Source organism: Podarcis pityusensis (genome assembly GCF_964106645.2).
Source record: "Podarcis pityusensis genome assembly, chromosome: 5".
NCBI lineage: Eukaryota > Metazoa > Chordata > Lepidosauria > Squamata > Lacertidae > Podarcis > Podarcis pityusensis.
Genome location: NC_138032.1, coordinates 82,152,628 through 82,173,467, shown reverse-complemented (window position 1 = coordinate 82,173,467; position 20,840 = coordinate 82,152,628). Strand labels below are relative to the sequence as shown.

Here is a 20,840-nt window from a genome sequence, read left to right as displayed (position 1 = left end):
CATGCGTAGATCAGGCTAAAGTCTGCCCACATGAAGGAGAAGTTTATACCAGGACCAGAAAGGGTGGTGACGGTACATGGGGCAAAGGTTCTTGGGCTTTAGAAGACCTGTATGGTTTTCTGCAGATATTGAGTCTTTGTGAGGAGGGCTTGTGGTTGATGCTTGATCATGGCTGACAATCCTGACAGTTTGTCTGCATAAGGAATTTGATTTTCATCCAGCTAAACATTTATGTCGGGGGTTGGTGGAAAGCTGATTTATAAAACAGATGTCCTCATATGAGGGCATCTTTTCTGCAGTCCTTTATAGCCTGGCTTGCTGAAATCACACACCACCCATTCTGTGATTTGCTCCCTGCTTGGCACTGGAATCTTATCTCCCTTTCAGAGGCAGCATTCAGTTCCTCCCCACTTGATATCTGTTACAAGGTCAGAGACATTACTGTTTGCTCCAAGCCTGCTTTGCTGGAGTAGGAAAACATTCAGGTAGTACTTGCTTTTGCCAGCCTAGCCACCTTGTGGGAATCACAACCAATCTTTCAGACACTGTATTTGTTTTGAAATGGGAAGGGTATACATTTTGTCTTTCCATTGTCCATGACACTCATTGCTCCCTGAAAGGCTAACATAAAGTAGGGACTGAGAGGTGATCCTACACTGATTTTCCCCCCAATCCTAAAACGGACTCTACCATAACTATTTATTAGCAAATCGTAGTTTGGGAACAAGCTGGCCGCAAAACAACATCATGTAATTGCACCTTAATGAAGTATCCCATTAATATTGTTAAAAGTAGCAAAATAATGGTTAAGCACAAACACAGGGACTCAGTTCTGTTGTTGCAGGAAATCAAGGCTTCCTGATGTTCAAACAACAACAGCAACAACAACTTTATACAATGCCTTTTTCCTTGATGGGACTCAAGACAGCTTACAGATAAAAACAAGAACCTTTAAAAACATAGAAAAATTTCAAGTCTTTAGGACCTTCCCCAAACCCTCATGTGTTACAGATCTGAACTACAGGAAGTTCCAAAACCATTGGATCACCACAGAGAAGGCCCCGTCTCTGGTGGCCATATACTCCACAGACCTATGGGATGGAGACACCAAGCGAGCGTCCTGATATTCAGATTCTGTCTTGTTTTCACTAACACACTGTGGTTAGTTTAAAATCAGAAGCAGATACTTCTCTTCTCCTCCTGGGCATGAAACAATGTTTCCCATGAATCAGGCAATAATATGTAGTATGAGACAGGCAACAATCTTTAGTCTAATTTATCCGTATGCATTTGTCTTTTTGATTAGTATTTTAGTAATGAAATATAAATAGGCATATTAAGGAATATTAATATATAGACTGAAATGCGAACAAGAAATGTTCCAAATTGTCCAGACTGTATAGAAAGCCACTAATGCACTGGTCTTCAGTTGGTGGGTCGCAACAGGAGCGCTACCACCATGCAAATATATGGTAAAAGATTAAGAAATAGGTTCCCACATGCATGTTTGGGTTAAAAGTAGGTCTTGGGTCTGAAAAGGTTGAAGTTAAATGCACTAGTGGATGGTGGAGAATGTACACAAATCAGATGTATTTTGTACATTCTCCAGATTGGGAGTGTCTTGACCTGTGGGTGGACCACCACTCCCATTGTTCTTGACCATTGATTATGCTGGCAGGGCTCATGGGAGTACAACAGCATCACAGCTTAGCTTCCTTTGGCCTAAATGATATGCATAGATTCCAAACTGGCTGGGCAAAATTCATGTCTCCTAAGATGTGAGGATGTATACCCTGACTGGGTTACAAGTATGCTACCTGATACTCTTATGCTCATTCTTGGACATCATCTGGAGACCAGGCAATGTGCATGTTCAACCTCTGCACATGTTCTCAGTTTGCGCAGATTTTCCAACGTGGACTTGAACTGGTGACCTGAGCAGAGATTGAGCCTGTGTCCCAATTCTGCTTTGGCCAAAAGATGAGAACTGCCAAGGAACTCTCCTTCCTCCAATAAACCAGGTCAGGTCAGGAATATTTCCAAGTCAGGCTTGGTATTTGGGCTCTGAAACCAATACATGCTCCTGTTTCCTGTTTTTACCCCTGTCATCTGCTGCCTGGGAAATAGGTCTGACAACATGATTTTGGTTGGGTGTGTGGTAGTTCTGCCAAACATAATGAATTGTGCATGTTTGTTTGTTTCTTTTAAGCTCAGAAAGATGGATGTTGGCAGACATTTTTATCTTGTGATAATTTTAGGAAACGTTTAGCATGTGTGTAAAGATGGAATAAGCGCAATCAAATTAAAAGAGCTTGTCTTACCTTGAAGATGCACTATAATTTATGTATGACAAAGATAATGTTACCGTGTTGTTAATGACTTATGTAAGACGAGTACGGTTTGCTTTTGGTCAGAAACAGACACTTGATTTCAGAAACGTTTAAAGATGAAGAGCTGCTTGCTGGTTGTGAAAGTTATGACAGTTGGTTTCTGCTGATAAGAATAAGTGTACAAAGATTTGTATGGCTGCTTATTTTGATAAAAGTATTTGACTGTCAAAGCTGCTGCTGAGTTTTTTGTTTGTGAGGATTTTTAATATAATACCTCTTGCCCAGAAAGTAACAAAATCAAGGTTGCATGTTTCATTATTCTTCCTCACAAGTAACACTTTTGTGTGTGTGTCTTCATCTAATGGTTCTTAATCTATGGGGAAGGCCCCCCTTTGAAGATGCAGGTACCTTAAATTGGGAGGTGGTGGAGGAAATTCCAGAGCAGGATACTATCTTGGGACAGGTGGACACCTTTTCCTCCCTACCAGTTACAGCCTGAGTGGGTTAAATGCCCCAAGACTTGTGGTATTGACTATATCACGACTGCCCCGTCATTCCAATCTTATATTATGAGATGCACATAAACCTGGTAGTTTTTTTTCTTAAACAGCAGGTTTAGGGGAAGGAATTGCTGTTCATTTTGTTCTCTACATAACTAGCTGCCTCTTCTTCCACTTTTCCAGTCACATTCAGGTTTTCTACATTTTGTCCACCTTTATTGCTAAAATGAGGACTCCGCAACTTTTGGTTGGCCTTAGTAGCCAATCTAAAATTGGTAGTTACCAAGACCCTGCTTCTCCACTGTCTGGTCTCCACCTTCCCTGCTCTTCCTCTTTTCTGAGAGCCTCATCAGCACAGAAGCCAAGGAATCCCCTTGCTCCAAAGCAGGAGAGGGTATCAGTCTTTCAAGAAATTTCAGACTGTTTTAGGAATCACAACAGCTCAGTTGAGAAAACATGTCAAGCTAGGCTTGTGGGAGCTTAATAGTTTAGTATGATGATTTGATTTCATTCAGTGGACAAACCAGAATAGTAAACTAGGGTTTGTGCTAACTATGGTTTGTTATGCTGTCTGAATTGACAAACCATAGTTACAACCACTACTGTGCTTTTAGAGGTATCTGAACCTAGAAGCTGGATTGTTGAGCAGGGAAAAATAAATTATGGTTAGTAAACACCATGGTTTGGCATAACATCTTAAGCTAAGCTCTAAATATATTAATCTGGAAAGCTGTTTAAATCTGGCATTCATCCTTCTGATTGCTTTACTGGATCAGACCAAAGGTCCACCATAATGTTTTCAGCTCTCACCAGTCAGATGTTTTGAGGGAGCCCAAAATGAGGCTTTACTCCAAGGTACGCAAGTTATAGGTTTGTGGTCTAAAAGGGTCAAGACCTTCCATAAAGACAACAACTGCCTTTTGTGAGTTCTGCAGCAGCAACTATTCAGATATAAACTTGTCTCCAAACACAGAAGTTGCATTTAATTATCTTGGCTAATGAGCATTGCCAGGCCTGTCTTCCACGAATCTGTCTAATACTTTTTGAAAGCCATCTAAGCTAGTGGCCATTGCTGCATCCTGTGGTAGTGAACTCTGTAAGTTAATTGTGCATTGTGCTAAGAAGCACTTTCTTTTGTCTTTCCTGATCCCTATACTGTCAGTCAGTTACACTGGATGACTCCAGTCCATGTTCTAATGCTGTGAGAGTGAAAAGCCTTTTTGCATCCACTGTTTATACCTTTCTAAACCTCTATCATGTCCTGCTTAGTCACATTGCAGGGTTCGGGGCAGGGAGTGGACTGAATCTCTAAACTGAAAGTAAATCATCATCATCACCATAATTTTATTTGTATGCCGCTTTTCCACAATTAAAACAATGCTCAAGGCAGCTGGCAATATGAAAAATATTATATAGTTACAAACATAGCAAGGTAGTCATAAAAATAAATAAAATTGCTGTGGTTTTTTAGGCTGTAACACTATACCCACTTACCTCGTTGACTTCATTATGACGCTTGTTACCTAATAATTCCTGACACTGAATTTGCCCTTTTCACTGTGGCAGGCCATGCAGTTCTTGGTTTTTATTTCCTGTGAGCTTTACACTATCTTATATTTTTATACATTCACTGTCCATGGAACTTGGGGTACTTCTTTTCATCTACTCAACACACGTGACAGGTGGACTAAGGCTGCAATTCTGCACTCACTTCGCTGGGTGCAAGCTCCATTGATAGCAGGGGGACTTAATTCTGAGAAGCAATGTCTTGCACTCCATTGTGAGGGTGATTTGTTCCTGTCTACCCTTAAGTTTCATAATTGAGTAGAGATTTGTACCTGGTTTCTCATATCTGATCCCAACCGAAAATCTCCTCCCTGGGGTAATGAAAGCTGGTATAAGCCCCACCAGCAACTTTCTGTATCCTAGGTTGTATCCTTTTGCACTTTATTTCCTTCTATTTCCAGGATCCCTACGAAATATATTACTTTGAACACAACAAACATACTTGGGCTCCTTTTGAGAAAGGTCAAAGGTTTATTTTTAAAGAGACGAATGATTTTTGTTGTGTTGTTACAATATATACACTTTAGTATTTGAGTTCCTTCGGAAAAGCTTTGGGAGTGAATGCCATCTGGCTTTGGTGACTTATTTGTTTTTATTTTGTCATTAGTGTCATTAGTTATCATATCCATTGTAACCTCTTTGACATTGTTCTTTTGATGTAGATGCTTGAATCTATTAAACATTTTGGCCATGAACACTGATGCAGATAGTTTTTCCCATGGGGAATGTTAATTAATACAGGAGGCACACTCTATCTTAATACCTGAAAAAATGTTTGAATTTAGAGTGTGTAACGGTATGGATTTTGCACACTTTCAGAAGAACCTGCCCCATGGAGTTTCTGCATGAAAAGAGAGTCAGTGTGGTGTAGTGGTTAAGAGCAGTGGACTCGTAATCTGGTGAACCAGGTTCGGTTCCCTGCTCCTCCACATGCAGCTGCTGGGTGACCTTGGGCTAGTCACACTTCTCTGAAGTCTCTCAGCCTCACTCACCTCACAGAGTGTTTGTTGTGGGGGAGGAAGGGAAAGGAGATTGTTAGCCACTTTGAGACTCCTTAGGGTAGTGATAAAGTGGGATATCAAATCCAAACTCTTCCTCCTCCTCCTCCTCCTCCTCCTCCTCCTCCTCCTCCTCCTCTTCTTCTTCCTGGGTCACTGTTCAAGATGTGTGGCCCATGTGGGAGGAGGCATGTCCAGAGGAGTGACTTATGCAGAGAATCTATGGTCATCTCATATGAGGCACTGGGAGTAATTGAATTATCTTATTATACTTGATGCAGAAATGTGGCAGGACTACGTGTTCCCAGCAAAAGAACCTGATTGGGAGGGGACTAGGCAACTGGTACCTTCCAAGTCCAAGAAGCTCTGAAAGTCATGACACAGGCTAAAAACAATTTGACTTATCTCTCCCCCCCCCCCAGTGAACAGACTATTTGGTAGAGCCTTGAAGGGCCTCCAAGACCCAAATCAAGGGCTGGGCATGAGTGGCAAGAAGCATTGTCAATGTCTCTTTAGCCTACCTCAACTATTCTCTCTCCTGTATGAGCCAAGCCTTGGGCAATGCCAGATAATGAGTACTTGAGAGGTGGAATGACTCTGCTGCAGCTCACACTCCGTGGTGTGGGAGAGCAGGGACTGAGTGTCACCACTTAATTTCACAGTGTGGTTTATGATGTCATGTCCCTGAGCAGGATTTGCCAATCTTTCTTGGAGAGAAACCCACCAAAGAAGCTGAGCAGATCAGCTGACGCTTAGCAGAGCGGAAATGGTCTAAATTAATCCCCATGGAAGCAGTTCTTACAATCTTTCTTATGACGTATCCACAAACACGGTGGGGAGAATGGGTGAAAAATCCTTTATCTCACCGGTTCACAAGATTTCTGAAGAAAAATTCTTAAAAGTGCTACGTCGGGTAAGGATAGCCTCTAGTTTGCAGATGTTCCCCTGTGTCTTCGTGACTAGTAGTTCTTCCCAGCAATCCTGTTGCTCTTCCTTATTGCTCAAACTTTACATTGCTCAAAACTTCCCTTTTTTGTTGTATAAGAAGGGATGTGGCTATGGGAATTGCCATGAAGAGTGCCTGCATTTCAGAATTTGATGTTGCGTCACTGCTTGCTGCAGGGTGGGTGGTCCAAAGAGAAGTTTGCCTGTGTTTGGCATGCAGTGAATTGTAAATGTAGCCAATATCGCTGTCCCTTTATCTCTCATGCTCAATTGACTGAATGCACAATTGAAAATATATCTCCTATTTTTAAAAACCAGTTGCCAGCCAGGGCTCTTAAGATCAAGCAATGCTCCCAACTTCCTCCCCCTAATTCGTTCTGCAGTCCAACCTGCTGTTCTGCCTCATTGCTCCACCAAGTTCTTACTGAGGGGTAAATTTAGTCTAAGCTGTACCACTGTAAATGGAGCCTCTTACACATGGAAACCCATGTGGAACCATAAACACAGAGGATTAATTTCTCAGGAGAAAGGGTTGCAACCTAAGTCTTCTCACCATCACACTAGTTTTATATGTGAAGGATAAGAGTATTCAGCTACATGAGACCCCCCTACAGTCCCAAATGGGAAAAGTTAAAAACAGGTTAACTACCTTAAGTGAGAACTAGGCTGCTTTCTCTGCTTCCTTCCAGAGCAAGCTGAACAATCCCTTCCTTCTTGACCTGTTAACTCCTTTCTCTCATTTTTAAGTCTCTGCCTTTCTCTTCACCCACTGAAGGAGTAATGGTTTCTAGCTGATCTTGCCTGATGTCACATTGGCTTATAGGCCATTAGCATTGCATTGCAGCCAATAGAACATAGGTTGCAATGTGTTCTTGACTGCCAGTTCTCCAGGTTGCAAATATGCCCATGGTCCCCCCAAAAAGGTTGGTAACCCAATCCCTGGCGTAGAAATTTCTCTCTATTTTTTTATATCTTAAGGTAGTTTTAGAGTGGAATTTATTGATATTTAGCTTGGGCTGAAGTTATAGATTAATTAGCTTTAGATTATGATAATCAGTGGGGGCCATCTTTAATCTCTGAGAATACATTTTGAACAGGTGGGGCATTGCATTAAAGTTATACTTGTTTTTTGAGGTTGACTTTGTTACTGACATGTACTGTTGTACTGAAGATAGCTAACGTACTGAACAAAATGCGAGATATAAGTCAATACACTTAGAGTTAAAAGCTTAATTGGTTAAAATGCAGGCACTCAATAGAAATTGCTTAATTGGCTGGTAGCTCTAGGTCCTAGAGAGCTCTGTGCAAAGTACTTCCTAGTCGTCCCCCTTTTCAGTGGCCTTGCGTGTTTACTTGACAGCAGTGCACCACAATGCCCCAGTTAAATCTCCCACAATACCTCAGAGTTAATGCCACACTGAGGAAAGTAAATGGGGGCTAGCTGTGGTTGCCTAGCACTGCCCATTGTGTCATCCCCCCCAAAAAAGAAAAAATTAAAGGGAAACCAGGGCAGGAATTAGCAGTGGACTCTGCCAATGTACCAAGGCGCTGGCAGCTGCCCAAGGATACCAGTTGCTAACACTGTTGCAATAATTTATGATGGGTCATAAGTTATAAGGGCTTGATCATGTGATGGGTCTATGCAAGGTTTGACAAAGGAGCTCTTTTCAGATAATGCCTGAGTGATAGGTCCCTTAATGTTCCTCCATTTGTTGTGGCCTTTTAAAATATAATCTCTCTATTCTGGTGCACATTGATTGCTGCTTACTTCTTTCTGAAGGCTTCTGTGACTTTTAAGTTAAGCTCCAAGGATAGGGATAACCCAATGCACATTGTACAGATTCCATTGCAATGTTGCCTCTGATATTGGCTTTGATCTGTCTGTCCCACCTGTCTAAAACTTCCCTTGCAGCCTTGGGAGTGGATGCTGGTTGTAAGTTCAAGCAGCTAGTTAAAATACGGTAATCTCCTTGCTTTCAGCTTTACGAAGGTAGAGACGTGTGGCTTACCCTTGCTGAAAAGCTCCTAGAAAAAGACAGGCCAGGATATCCTGACTACTGACTTGCAGTGCTCCTTCCTGAGAGCTTGTGTGGGGAAATGGTGCTTTTGGCCCAAACAACTATCTGCAGGCTATCTTCAGCCTCCTCAGTGCTGAGATGCTGTTAAGCCTTTGCACCACTGCACAGCTCCAGTGGCATCTCTCCACAGCCCAGGGAAGGCTGAGAATCCTGCCTAGCTGGTTCAGAAACGACGTGTAAATTTATCATTTATGAGCCAACATAGCAGCACCTCTGCTTTCCTTGGGCTAGAATGGGGGAGAGATTTCAGAGAAAAATAGAGAGAGACATTATAGAGCTGTGCAGTATTGGAGGCCCCCTTAGGAAAGGAGTTGAAAATCAAACTTTGTCGTGCCATTATACTAATTGATGGTGCAAGTGCACTTCAAATATCGTGTGTTGTTGTAGTTGCCTTGTATTGTTGCAGAGTCAGAAAAGATTCAGAAAAAGGCAACCAAAATGACAAGGAGTTGGAGCAACTTCCCTATGTGGAAAGGTTGCAACATTTGAGGCTTTTTGGTTTAGAGAAAGGTGAATAAGGAGGGACCTGACAGAGGTGTATCAAATTATATACAGTGTGGAAAAACTGGTTAGGGAGAGGTTTCACTCTCTCATAATAGCAGAACTTGGGGACATTAATGAAACTGAATGTCGGAAGATTCAGGAAAGAGAAAAGAAGGTGCTTGTTCACTCAACACATAGGGAAACGACGGAGTTCACTCCCAAGTGATGCAATGATGGCCACCAATTTGGATGGCTTTAAAATAGGATTAGACAAATTCATGGCGGATAAGGCAACTAATCTAGACTGCTTTAAAAGGGAATGGGGAAGACACATTTGTGAAAAGTGGTCTTGTGGACTACTTTTAGTCATTTTCCAGTTGTGGTAAAGTTTCTAACATGCCCAAATGCTACCTTAGAATCATAGAATGGTAGACTCCCCAAGGACCATCTAGTCCAACCACAGGATCTTTTGCCCAGCGTGGGGATTGAACTCACAAACCTAGGATTTAGAATCTCATCTTGTGTAAGACAGGAAGGTTGTGGGTGGAGCTTATGCTTCTGCACACACACTCCTGTCCCTTCTCACTTTTTGGCCTCATGTACTGATACAGAGTGGGACGCGGGTGGCGCTGTGATCTAAACCACTGAGCCTAGGGCCTACTGATCAGAAGGTCGGTGGTTCGAATCTCCATGACGGGGTGAGCTCCCATTGTTCAGTCCCTGCTCCTGCCAACCTAGCAGTTCGAAAGCATGTCAAAGTGCAAGTAGATAAATAGGCAGGAAGGCGCTGCTCTGGTTCGCCAGAAGTGGCTTAGTCATGCTGGCCACATGACCCGGAAGCTGTACACCGGCTCCCTCAGCCAGTAAAACGAGATGAGCACTGCAACCCCAGAGTTGTTCGTGACTGGACTTAACTGTCAGGAGTCCTTAACCTTTACCTTTTTTTACTGATACAGAACAGCTGAGGAAGTTGACTTCATAACCATAGTTTAAAATTGACATGCTTTGAAACAGTCCGCAGTTGGTCTTAAACCAGGAGATTGGTTCCTCTGATATGCCAAGACAGAATTAGTAGGATGTGAAACTAAACTCTGGCAAAGTCCTCTTCAGCACTGGGGGAGCAGAGTGTATGTGAGTCCTAGGCTCTGTTCAGGCTCACAACACTAAACCATAGCTTGGTAATGCATTGCCAATGCGTGTTCTGTGAAAAACAGGCCTATTCTGTACCCTACACTGAGCCTGGTTTTAAAATTACTCAACAGTTCATGAAACAGAAAGGGGCAACAGAGGTTGCATTCCCTGCTGTGATGAGAAATAATGTGAGAATAAAAATTGGAATTGATTTTTTTAAAGAGTGCTTTGGCTGTATACCTGGCTGCGGGTATACTTGCTTAACCACCAGGACACTCGGCTATTCTGTTGTTTTCTGATTTCCCATTTCTCATGTATATCCTGGCTCATTAAAAAAATAAAAGTCAGATATGCCAACTGAGCTCAGTTAAGTGGCACAAATGAGCTGCTGATGTGGGGACGAGGAAATATGCACATTTATTGTACACTGCTTTTTTTTACTTTGAGGTGAGTGATATACTGAATTAATTAATGATGATTGAACATGCATGTTCCTAGATTTATTGACCATCTTTTCACACAATCCAGTGCTCATAGGATCACGGTGGCAAGACCTGCCATATGCACACCTGCATACTATCTACATGGGCAGGCTTGCATGACCCTGTTCAGATGTAATGCTAAACTATGGCATGTGCTAGAGGAGGAGACTGGAAGCACCTGCAGGTCCTTGCCCATTTGTTGTTGTGTTTTAACTGGGAGCTGTGACTGGTTTATGGTGGCTTATTAAAATAAGAACAAACCAGTATTAGAAACCACAGGTTGATCTTGGCTGGTTTGAGTGAACAGTAGCTTAAACTAAATACATTTTGTACTTGTTGGATATAGCAACAAACCCGGTTTAGTTTAAACCTTGGAATTATTCTTTCAGTCTTCTCTTCCTCCTAGTGTGTGCTGCAGGCAGAGGAGAAACGCTCAGTATACAGCAGGCCCATTCCTGTAAAGCTAAAATATGGTTTGGCACTGTATCTGAAGCAGCCCGTTCTGTGAAAGCACAGTTCCTGACCACATACATGTGTAGCGTTAGTATACACAATACTGTACCACATTTCAGACAGGCCTGTGAACTTGCTGAGTTTAAGATGCACTGCCACAATCTTGCTTTGCTGTCAAATGTGCCACTGTCAAATGTGCTATCCTTCAGAATGAGGGAGGACAGTTTCTCATAGAAAGATGGTTTTTATTGCTTGGGTAACCTTAATTCTTATGTATATGACACCAGAACTAAATAAAATAATGAAAAAAGGTAAAAACAACAACGACAGATAGCTTATATTGCCTAAGAAGCAGAACAGCAAAGCATGGGTATGGTTCAAAAAGTCAGCGATAAGCTACTGAAGGCCATTTCAGTTGTGACATCATTTTTATGGAAAGCAGTTCCTGCAAAAAATGGGTTTGAAGTCCACACATAGGCCTATGTAATAAATAAAAATAAATAAAAATAAAATTTCTGAGTTATGTCTCTCCAGCCATTTTGTGACCACTTCCCTTCTTGAAATACAAAGTGAACTCAGAATTAGCCGTTGGTAACTTTGGCTGCGGCAGCAGCTGCTTTCCATTTTGTCTTTTGACTGCTCTGCAGTTCCTCGTCTAGCTTGTGACGATATCATCACTCCACTTGCAACCTAATAAGTGTGTTAATTGTCTAATGAAGATTGATCTTTACTGTGATGTGACACATTCTAAATGAATTCCCCATGATGCTCTAATGAAATCTCCATGTTTAGTGCTTGTTTTGAGACTAAAAGGTTGTCTTGTGTGAAGTTCGCTGCAAGACGGTTGGGCTAGAATGAATGGGTGCCCTTCATTTCGAGGCTTCAGCCCTGTCTTGCTTCTGCTTGAGAGATTGTGAGCTTCTTGGGGCAAGGACCTGTCTCTTTGTTTATGCGACTGGCTAAAGCAGCCTTATTTGCTCTCACCCCAGAAGCCAAAATACTCAGAACTCGCTTGCTCCCACCTCAAGGGTCCCCTCTGTCATGTTCCAGTGTTTGGAAACTGTATCATTCGCTAAGTTAACCCTGAAACCCCTCAGTATGAAACTAAGGGCTATTTCACAAATGCACATTATATTCCGGAGATGGCCATCCTGAATTAATGAGCTACCACAAGCAGAATTTTCACGTGGCCTCAAATACAGGGATTTTACTTGGCTTCAGTTTGTGCATTTGGCTGTGGAGCAAGTGGGGTGGACCTGCCTTCAGAAGCCCATTTTGCTTTGCAGTGCATTCATGAATGTGGCGCATTTCAGTTTTATTTAGGTAGTTGCAGAGACGTGAGGGCTTGGGTGGCAGATGGTGTTGTTGCTGGGGAACACCCACACCAGCCTGGATTTTTCTGTCCCCTCACCTCTCTGGTTCACCCTTAGTGATGTAACAATTTGTAATATTTTAGATTTAATATGGAATATTAGATTAAATGCCTTTAAAAAAATGAATAGAGTGCACGGGATTCATAATGAATGTGGCTAGTAGCCTGGTCTTGCCACGCACACACTCAAGAAGTATAGCAAAATTGTGTCACTTTAAACTGTAAATGCAATAGGCTGCAAAGTAGGGAATAAAGTTAGATTTTGTTCTACTCATGGGTTAAATCGTATTTCTATCTGAGTCTAGTTTGAAATACGATTTTTCCCCCTGCCGTCAGATTGGCAATATTGAAGTCCTCCTACGCCCATATTAGTTTAATGTAATGATTGGCAGGTGTTTGCGATTCTCTTTTTGTTGTTTTTAAGTAACTAGAATAGGGAGCACAAGAAACGCGGCAAGCACATTCTAGTGCTGTGTTAATTTACATTATTTAAAACAACTTTTGGTAAACATTTAAGCAGATGGCCATGTAATCCCATGCTTGTTTACTTGAGAGTAAGATGCACTGAACACAGCAAGACTGATTTCTGAGTGAACATGCTTAGGATTTCTTAGGATTTCATGCTTAGGACTTTGGCAAAATGTTTATCACAAAATGTTATTTTTGAAATGAAGATGCTTAGCAGGCAACAAACGGGAGGTATGCACATGATGGTATAGCAAAGATTAGTAATTAAGAGGAAATGAAGACACACTGACTGTGTTAGCATGTAAAGCTAAACCATGGTTTAGTGTTTCATGTGCAAAGGAGCCACTGTGAGTCTTGGGCTCACATGCTCCCCCTTCCCTTCTCCTCACACAGCTGGAAGGATAACTTCAGCAGAGTTAAATTTCACTTTCCATGAAACTTGGCTTGTTGGTGCATATAAACCAGAAATTCTGGTTTAAAGGGCACTCTGTTCTGCTTCTCAGCAAGCCATCGTCAAACCATGGTTTATGAAGTGGGCTTGTTTAAGTAACCAGAGTTTGCTCGAAACCAAATAACAAGCTTTGTTTCTGGGGAAATGAAACTAAACTTTACCGAAGCTCTCCTCGCATGTTCCCCATTCCCCTCTCCTCCTTCTGCATGACCAGTTTTGTGGTGGCTCCTTTCAGCTCATGTGCACAATGCTAAGCAATGGTTAAACTTTATGCATGGACCAGGCCACTGATTACAGCGCTTAGTATATCTTGAATAAGCTTGTGAGGCCATTAAAGTAATACAGTATAAGGTGTTTGCCTCCAGGGAGCAAGGATTGATGTCCCACAGAAGAAGCAAGGAGGCTTGGGCTAAGCACCAGAAAATCCAGATGTATGGCAGCCCTAGGCCTGACTCCATGCTGAGGGCAGTCATGGGCTCCTCCTCCTCCTCCCCAGGTGTGCCACAATATCTCTTTGCATGCATTCCTTATGGCACGGTTGCTGCTTGCCCACCCACAACACCAAAGCCGGAGAATCATAGGCTCAAATCCTTATTGGCTGCTGTGATTTCCTTGGGTGGCCTGTTCCCCGGGTGGGCTTGTTTGAGTTGCTTTTTGATACTGCTGCTAAGGCTTGGGGAAATGGCAGTTCTTAGCAACCTGCTTTTCTGTAGCTGTTTTAGGGATGTGAAAACGGTTGCAAATGCACTGTGCTTTTTTTATAGCTAGAGAGAATCTCAGTGCAGCGATGGTTACAGGTGAAGCACCCTCTAAACATGCTATTGAAATTTTATTATCAATATTAATAGACTTCAGATGGGTAGAGCACTTCCTTTTCGATCTACATGACACAGGAAATGATCTTGCTCTTTTTGCACATTGAAGTGTGTATAGTGTTGTTTGATGGAGATCTTTAGCTGTATTTATATAGCATTTCCCCAGTAATCATTAAAACATCCCTGTAAGGGAGACCACCATTGTTTCCTTTCTGACGGATCCCTTGGTGGAGTGGTTGTTGTGTCTTGCCTAAGGCCGCCTAACAAGTTTTGAATTGGGCACTTCCAGGCCGAGGCTGCACAGTCTTGGCTGCTGCGCTTGCGTTTAATGTCTGCCCAAATTTGTGGCTGCACTCTGCAAGTCCTTCACACCACTTAATGCAGCCTGCCGATTTGGTTTGAGTAAAACGGTGTCTCTGGGTGTGTGCTCTAAATACCTTTTTGATTTTTCACCTACAAAACCAACTGTGGAATTGCCGATAAGAGTGACAGCTGCAGGCAATAAATGAGAATAGTAATAGAAGGTTCAGTGCTGGATAGAACATCATAAATCATGAGGAGAGAGCGGTGTGTGTGCTGACAAATCGCGGAGCAGCTGCAAACAGCACTTTCCAGGTAAGAATTATTGCTCTAGCTTCTGATCTGTTCAGAAACCACCTTTCCCAGCGCATGTAGGTGACTTTCCCCATCGCACAGCCAGTCACGGCTAGGCAATTAAGAGAAGTGCAGTCGCTTTGGGGCTCGATGTGGTGTGCCTACAGGATTATGGACTTTCATTTTTACTCATGGTGCATTTAATGGTGGCGTTTCCTTTCTATTAGGTGCATTGACTAAATCGAGACTCTTTTTCATTTGAAAACTTATTTCAGATGATTGTCTAGGAAGCTGGTAGAAAACAGTTCTCAGCAGTTGGGGCAATTATGGATTGTTTTCAGCTGTCTTTAAAACAGCTTCTCTCTGTGTGTGTGTGTGTTTGTGTTTTGTTCTGCTGTCTGGGCACAAACCACCAGGAACATCTAAGTAAGCTCCGTTGTAGGGGTGGGAAACCTGCGGTCCTTGAGATGTTGCTGGACTTCAGCTTGCATCAGCCCCAGCCAGCATAGCCAATGAGCAAAGAATGATGGGTGAAGAAGCCTAACAGCATCTCGAAGGCCACAGGTCCACCTGTCCCAGCATTTCAATTATTTGGTCAGGGTGCAGTTGTGGCTGGGAAAGAGCAAATAATATTGGTGCCCTCCCCTTATTGCTTCTGAAACAGAAACGTCAAGAGTAAAGAAGAAATGTCAGTGCTTAAATGCTAAGCAGGGAATGAACATGGCCTTGACATTGCCTAGGTACATGCCTGGGGCAGCCCTCCTGCTGCAGATGGAGAAGGCTCTGCATTCCTGGCTCCATCTTAGTCATGGGCTGTGTGTAGTCTGCGCTATAAATTTAAAATTCTAATTCCAGGCAATATAAACTTAACCTGAACTCTGTGCCCTGTATAAATTATACAAATCAAGCACATTTTGTATAATGTCTCTTAACTTTGCATAATGCATTCCTCCATTTCTGCTGTTTTGCATCCAGGTTAGTTCTGATTTTGCCAGTCGTGGGGGGAACATCAAGGGCCCTGAAAGCCCTCTCCCAACCACTGGGGGGGGGGGGATAGCCATTATTCAGGCTTCTGAGATTTCAGCAGGCGCTACTCACACAAATTTTCAAAAGACGCATGACTTAACTACCACAAAGTCCAGAAACTTGCTCTTTTTCTGAAAAGAAATGACAGCTAAGATTCCCAGGAAGCTGAAATCTATGTTTAGTGTTGTGCTGTCTGCCAGCTTCTGCACTACTCCAGAAATGCAACCTGCACATAGCCCTGATCTTTGTGAAAAGAAGTAACACAGAGCTAATTTTTGAGGGAGGGGCTGCTAGAGGGTCAGACTTAGGGGAAGTGATACAAGTAGATAAGGATGGGTATCGGGTTCACCCTAGTTGCTCTGAAGGGTGAGTAAAGGGCCATTGTACAAGGAAGCAGACTTAATCACTTCCTTCTGTCCGTTTTTCAGTCAGACAGCATGGGAGCTGAAGATCAAGGCATCAAAATCAGAACATGACAAAGTTGATTAGGGAATTGTTTTCCCCACTATGCCCAGCCTCCTTTTCTGTCCCTTGACTTACCACATTGGGGCTCATGACTGTGATGCTCTGGAGCTTAGGCAGCGGGGAGCGAGCAAGGAAGCAAGAGAGCCACCTATGGAGTGGAGTGGTGAACACAGTGCAGTGTTTTGTTCCCAGTGTTTGAAATTTGCCAGGCGCATTTTGTACCTGGCTATTGGCCACTTGCAACCAAGTGAAGATGCCTGGGTGCCAGGATGGTGCCCAACATCTCCACCATTTGAAGGTGCATGCCTGAGGATCATTGGATCTCGACTGTTTTCACACACTCGTATCACATCCTGTAGGAATAGGCCAGTCTATAGGTGAACTGTCCCTGGGTAAAGTGAACTTTCTTCTTTAAGTTCTCATAGTTCTTAACCTAGCTCAGTGTTGACATCTGAACTAGCCAGATGTTTGACTGAGAATCAACCACAGCCAGTCCATCATTTGAAAAACAAGGCTTTAGAGCTGTCTTGCCCCAAAATGGCAACTAGACATTCCGTTTTGGTGATTGTAATCTTGGTTTAAGGGGCCATTTGGTGCCTAGCTTATATATCCTGTTTCTAACACTTTGTTCCCCAGCTTTTATACTTCTCCACTGTGTGTGTGTGTGTGTGTGTGTGAGAGAGAGAGAGAGAGAGAGAGAGATGGATGTGATTGACGTTCTTATAAGTATGGTCAGAAAGCTTGCTGCATCTATTGCTGAATTTTTGTTGCACATCTTAATTATTCTTTTGTGATACATTGTGAGAAATTGAGAGCACCTTTTGGGGATGAGTGTGGGATGCAATTTTTCAGATGCACAACTTTATTGCTTACGTTTAAACGTTGTTCACTTTTGGAAGTACATGTCTGGTCCCCCCCCCCCCAGTTAAAGACTCTGGTCCCCCCTCCGCAACAGGGATTGTTAAGTGGCTTCAGATATATTCTTAAAAGACAAAGAATGCTTTATAGAGAAGCACCTAACTTTCAGATGCACCTGCCTTGGCTGAAGAAATAGAAAGAACTTGCTCTTGGCAAATATTTCATTTAAGATGTTTCAGAAATTCTTGAATTGAAAACGTGGATTGAATGAAGTCAAATCTCACTGTTGTTTAAAATGAGGGTGTTATTTTTGTTCTCACAATGTGTGATTAAAACCTTTTTATATATCAAAGTTTGGGTTTTTTGGGTTTTTTAACCAGGGGAGTTGCTACTAACATCTGCTGTAATGTAATTGCTGCAACAACACTTGGTTTGTGGAGTAAGCAAATACTGAAAATCTGTAGGTGCTGGGAATTTTGAAATATTATACAGCAGAGGTCCATTTCATAGATTCCACAGAGGCAAACCTGGATTTCTCCCTATGTATACTTCCATCCATCAAGGAGCTGCAGCCCACCATGACTTCTGGAGAAGTGTATCTGTATAATATAGATGCGTGCAAACACTTCGTATTACGTTGGTGTCCATTTTTTAAAATGGTCACGAACAAGGTGATGGCGACAGCAAAGGAGCAATGGACCATGTTCTCCAGCTTAGTGTTTATGTCCAAAATGGGGGTGGTGGTTTCTTTTTCCTCAAATAAGCATAATCAGGAAGCTTTGATGCAGGAGATTCAGAGCTAGAGCATCCCCAAGAGATCGACGGCTTCCCCTACTCTGCCTGAAGGTCTGCAAGGGGTGCTGGCTTCCTGGAGGTACTCACTATGGTTTCGAATGTCTGCAGTAGTAGTCCTGTTGACACATCCCTGATCATCACTCAACAGCTTCCATGTGTGAATGAGTCATCACATCTCAAATACCACAGAATTTCCATATTGTCTCATGGAGCTGCTTCACACAGTCATTATGGATGTATACGCATTTGAATCAAAGGGTGCAGTGTTTGACATGAACAGGATTACCCATGGTGGTGGTGGTTCTTCTGTGGTTGAATGAGGTTTAGTAGACAGTGCATTAGATCAGGTACCCCTGGATTCAAATTCTACCATTCCCTTCCAGTGAGTTATCTCAGGGGGGCAAATCACCATTTCCGAAGCCTCAGTTTTCCATTCATAGGCACAGGCATACTAATAACATCACACTCAGAACGTAAGGCACATTAGTGTGTTAGATACAGTACTGATGATAAAATACCTTGAGTTGAAGCTTTTCTCAATTAACAAACATGTATTTTTGTTCAAACTGCTTGGTCATTGTTAGTTAATTGTGATTTTTTAAAAGGGCTTTTGGATATTGAGTAATGTAATTGCTTGAATAGGTCTGTCTCCTAACCTGTAACGTAAATGGGTCAAAGCCACTGATTATTCAGGGGCTCTTATCCTTTATTTTTTCTGCAGCCTCAGTCCTCCCACACTCTTCACTGGACTATAAATCTGGGAGAGGTGGAAGGAAATTAAGGGGTGCTTAGGAGGAGGAGGCAGCTGGTTATCACATAATGCATATTTTAAATATTAAGTTTATTGCCACAAGAGATGGTGATGACCTCCTAGCTGAGATTGCTTTAAACAAGGATTAGGCAAATTTGTGGAGGATAGATTGAACCACAGCTATTAGTAATGACTGCTTACTGCAGCCTCCATATTTGGAGGTGCTATACTTTTATCAGATGCTGAGCACAGGCAAGAAGGAATGGCTTTCTCTTGTCTTACTCTCCTTGTGAGCTTTCCAGGGTCATCTGTTTAGCTGAAAACTGCTGAACTATTTATGCATTTATTTATTACATTTATAGCCTGACCTTCCTCTGAGATTCTCAGGGTGACCTTATGGTGAAGAGTAAGTAATAAATTGAAATATTGTTCTTGTTATTATTGGTAGTAAATAATAATACATGGTTCTCGCCCACCCTGCCAAAATCTATCCTCACAACAACCCTTTGAGGGTGAAAGAGAATGACCTAAGGTCATGGCTGAGTGGGACTTGAACTTGGGACCTCTTCGGTCCCAGCCAAATGCTCTTCAAAACTACACAACCCTAGACTAGATATACACTTGGTCTGATCCATAGTTCTAAGCATGCATGGATTTGGAGCTCCTGACGAGAGAGAGAGAGAGAGAGAGAGAGTGTGTGTGTGTGTGCGGTGTGCGTGTGTATATGCTTTCTCATTCACTTCTTACCCTCCACATTTGTTTTCCAGGGTTGGGGGCATGTATGTGGAAAGAGAGCCTGTTGAACAGTGATAACTGGCCTCTTGCTCTTTTCTAGCAATAGTGGGTTCAGTGGCAGAGCTTCATGCTCCGGCACTGGGGGTGCAGAGAGCAGGTGGGGGTGGGGCTGGGGTGTGTCCCGGGGGCGTGGCACCCAGCGCGGGCAGGGGGACAGCTGCGATGGCACCCCACCGGGATCATGCTGCCGGGGGCGGTGCGATCCCCCCACACTCCTCTTCCTCTGCCAGTGAGTGGGTTCAATGTACCTTAACAGTGTAGCAACCCAAAACAGAAATGAGAGGGTAGGAGAGGTTATTGGGAGGGTAGAGATTGTGTAGGGAGCAAGAGGGAGAAAATCTGTTTGTTCTGCACTGGGTAAAAGTGGAGGGATTAATCTGGAGAAATGGTCTTCTTGCCAAAGTGCAGCATCTTCTCTCTAGTCAGCTCCCCCAGAAGGACCAGGGCTCCAGAGGAAGGAGTTCAGAGCAATGCAGAGAGGTTGGTTGTGCACACAGTGCATCTGACAGAAATTCAATGCAGGCAAAGAAGAGCAGCTGGTTCTTAGCCAGTGTGCCTTTAAATGCTTTTTGCCGCACAGCTGGAAGCTGAATTGAGTTTGCTTCAATGGAAGAAAACTCACCCTTGGCACTTGTGTAAACACAGTTTGAGAGACAGCGACCTCAACAAAGGAGCTGCAAATGTATCTTGCAAGGCAGGAACATGGAGCGCAGGAGGCCTGATATACACAAGTTGGGTTGCCAGGTTTTCTTTTTACAGATGTTGGCCATCACCCTGGAGTAGAACCAGGGTAAAAAAATGGGCACTTGACTCTTGTCTCAGTTCTCGGCTTGGGTCTTTTAGATGAAGATGATGGATCATGACAGAAGAACCTCAGTCACTTGCTAGACTTCTCAAAATGTGTGCTGCTTCACAGTTGCCAGGTTTGCATATATTTAAACCATAGCTAAGCATAGCTATAGTTTGAAGGGAAGCATGCAGCTTGCTGGTTCATGGGGCTTAAATTGCAATTGCCTCACACCTCCTGCTGGGAAACATGCCATATTCTAGCTTGGTGTTATGTCTGAACTTGCAGCATTCATGGTCTGTGTCTCTCTAAACAAACCACGATCTGTAATCAAGGTTTGCTCTTGGCTTACTGTTCATGGCTTCTTTAGGGGAAACAATCCATAAACCCAGATTTGGATGCCAAACCATGGCTAAGCTCCTGGTAGTGGATGAGTGGTAGAGGACCAAAACAGTCACCATTTTAGCCCAAAGCACTTGCATGCTGCTCGTTCACTTTTAATCTATTTTTAAGCTTAGCTGTGGTTTAAAGTGATTTGTGCACCACTGCACCATGTTTGGCTACAGTGAAGTTGCCCTCTGCTTAATCATTAAATAAACATATACCTATGCCTGGGAGCCCCAACTGGGCTGCCTCACGCATGCCCATTGCATGTTCCGAACGTGCACAGACTTTTCACACTTTCCATGCTTTGCAT

The 20,840-nt window shown here is 43.0% G+C and overlaps 1 protein-coding gene and 1 long non-coding RNA gene across 13 annotated transcripts in view; one reads left to right on the top strand and one right to left on the bottom strand.

Annotated features, from left to right (window-relative positions):
- ZMIZ1 (zinc finger MIZ-type containing 1) overlaps positions 1 to 20,840 on the top strand; it is a 386,929-nt gene that overhangs the window by 9,696 nt on the left and 356,393 nt on the right. The window contains exon 1 of one of the 12 annotated variants that reach the window (XM_081007650.1): positions 6,288 to 6,307. The exons of the other annotated variants lie outside the window; for them this stretch is intronic. The gene's annotated coding sequence lies outside the window, so the exon portion shown is untranslated. Of the gene's footprint in view, positions 1 to 6,287; positions 6,308 to 20,840 lie in introns of those variants that run through there. 12 annotated transcript variants of the gene reach the window in all.
- On the bottom strand, positions 6,234 to 7,715 carry LOC308478288. The gene is made up of 2 exons (XR_013987023.1): positions 6,989 to 7,715; positions 6,234 to 6,542 (listed from the first exon to the last, which is right to left on the bottom strand). It is a non-coding gene; the product is annotated as an uncharacterized lncRNA (long non-coding RNA).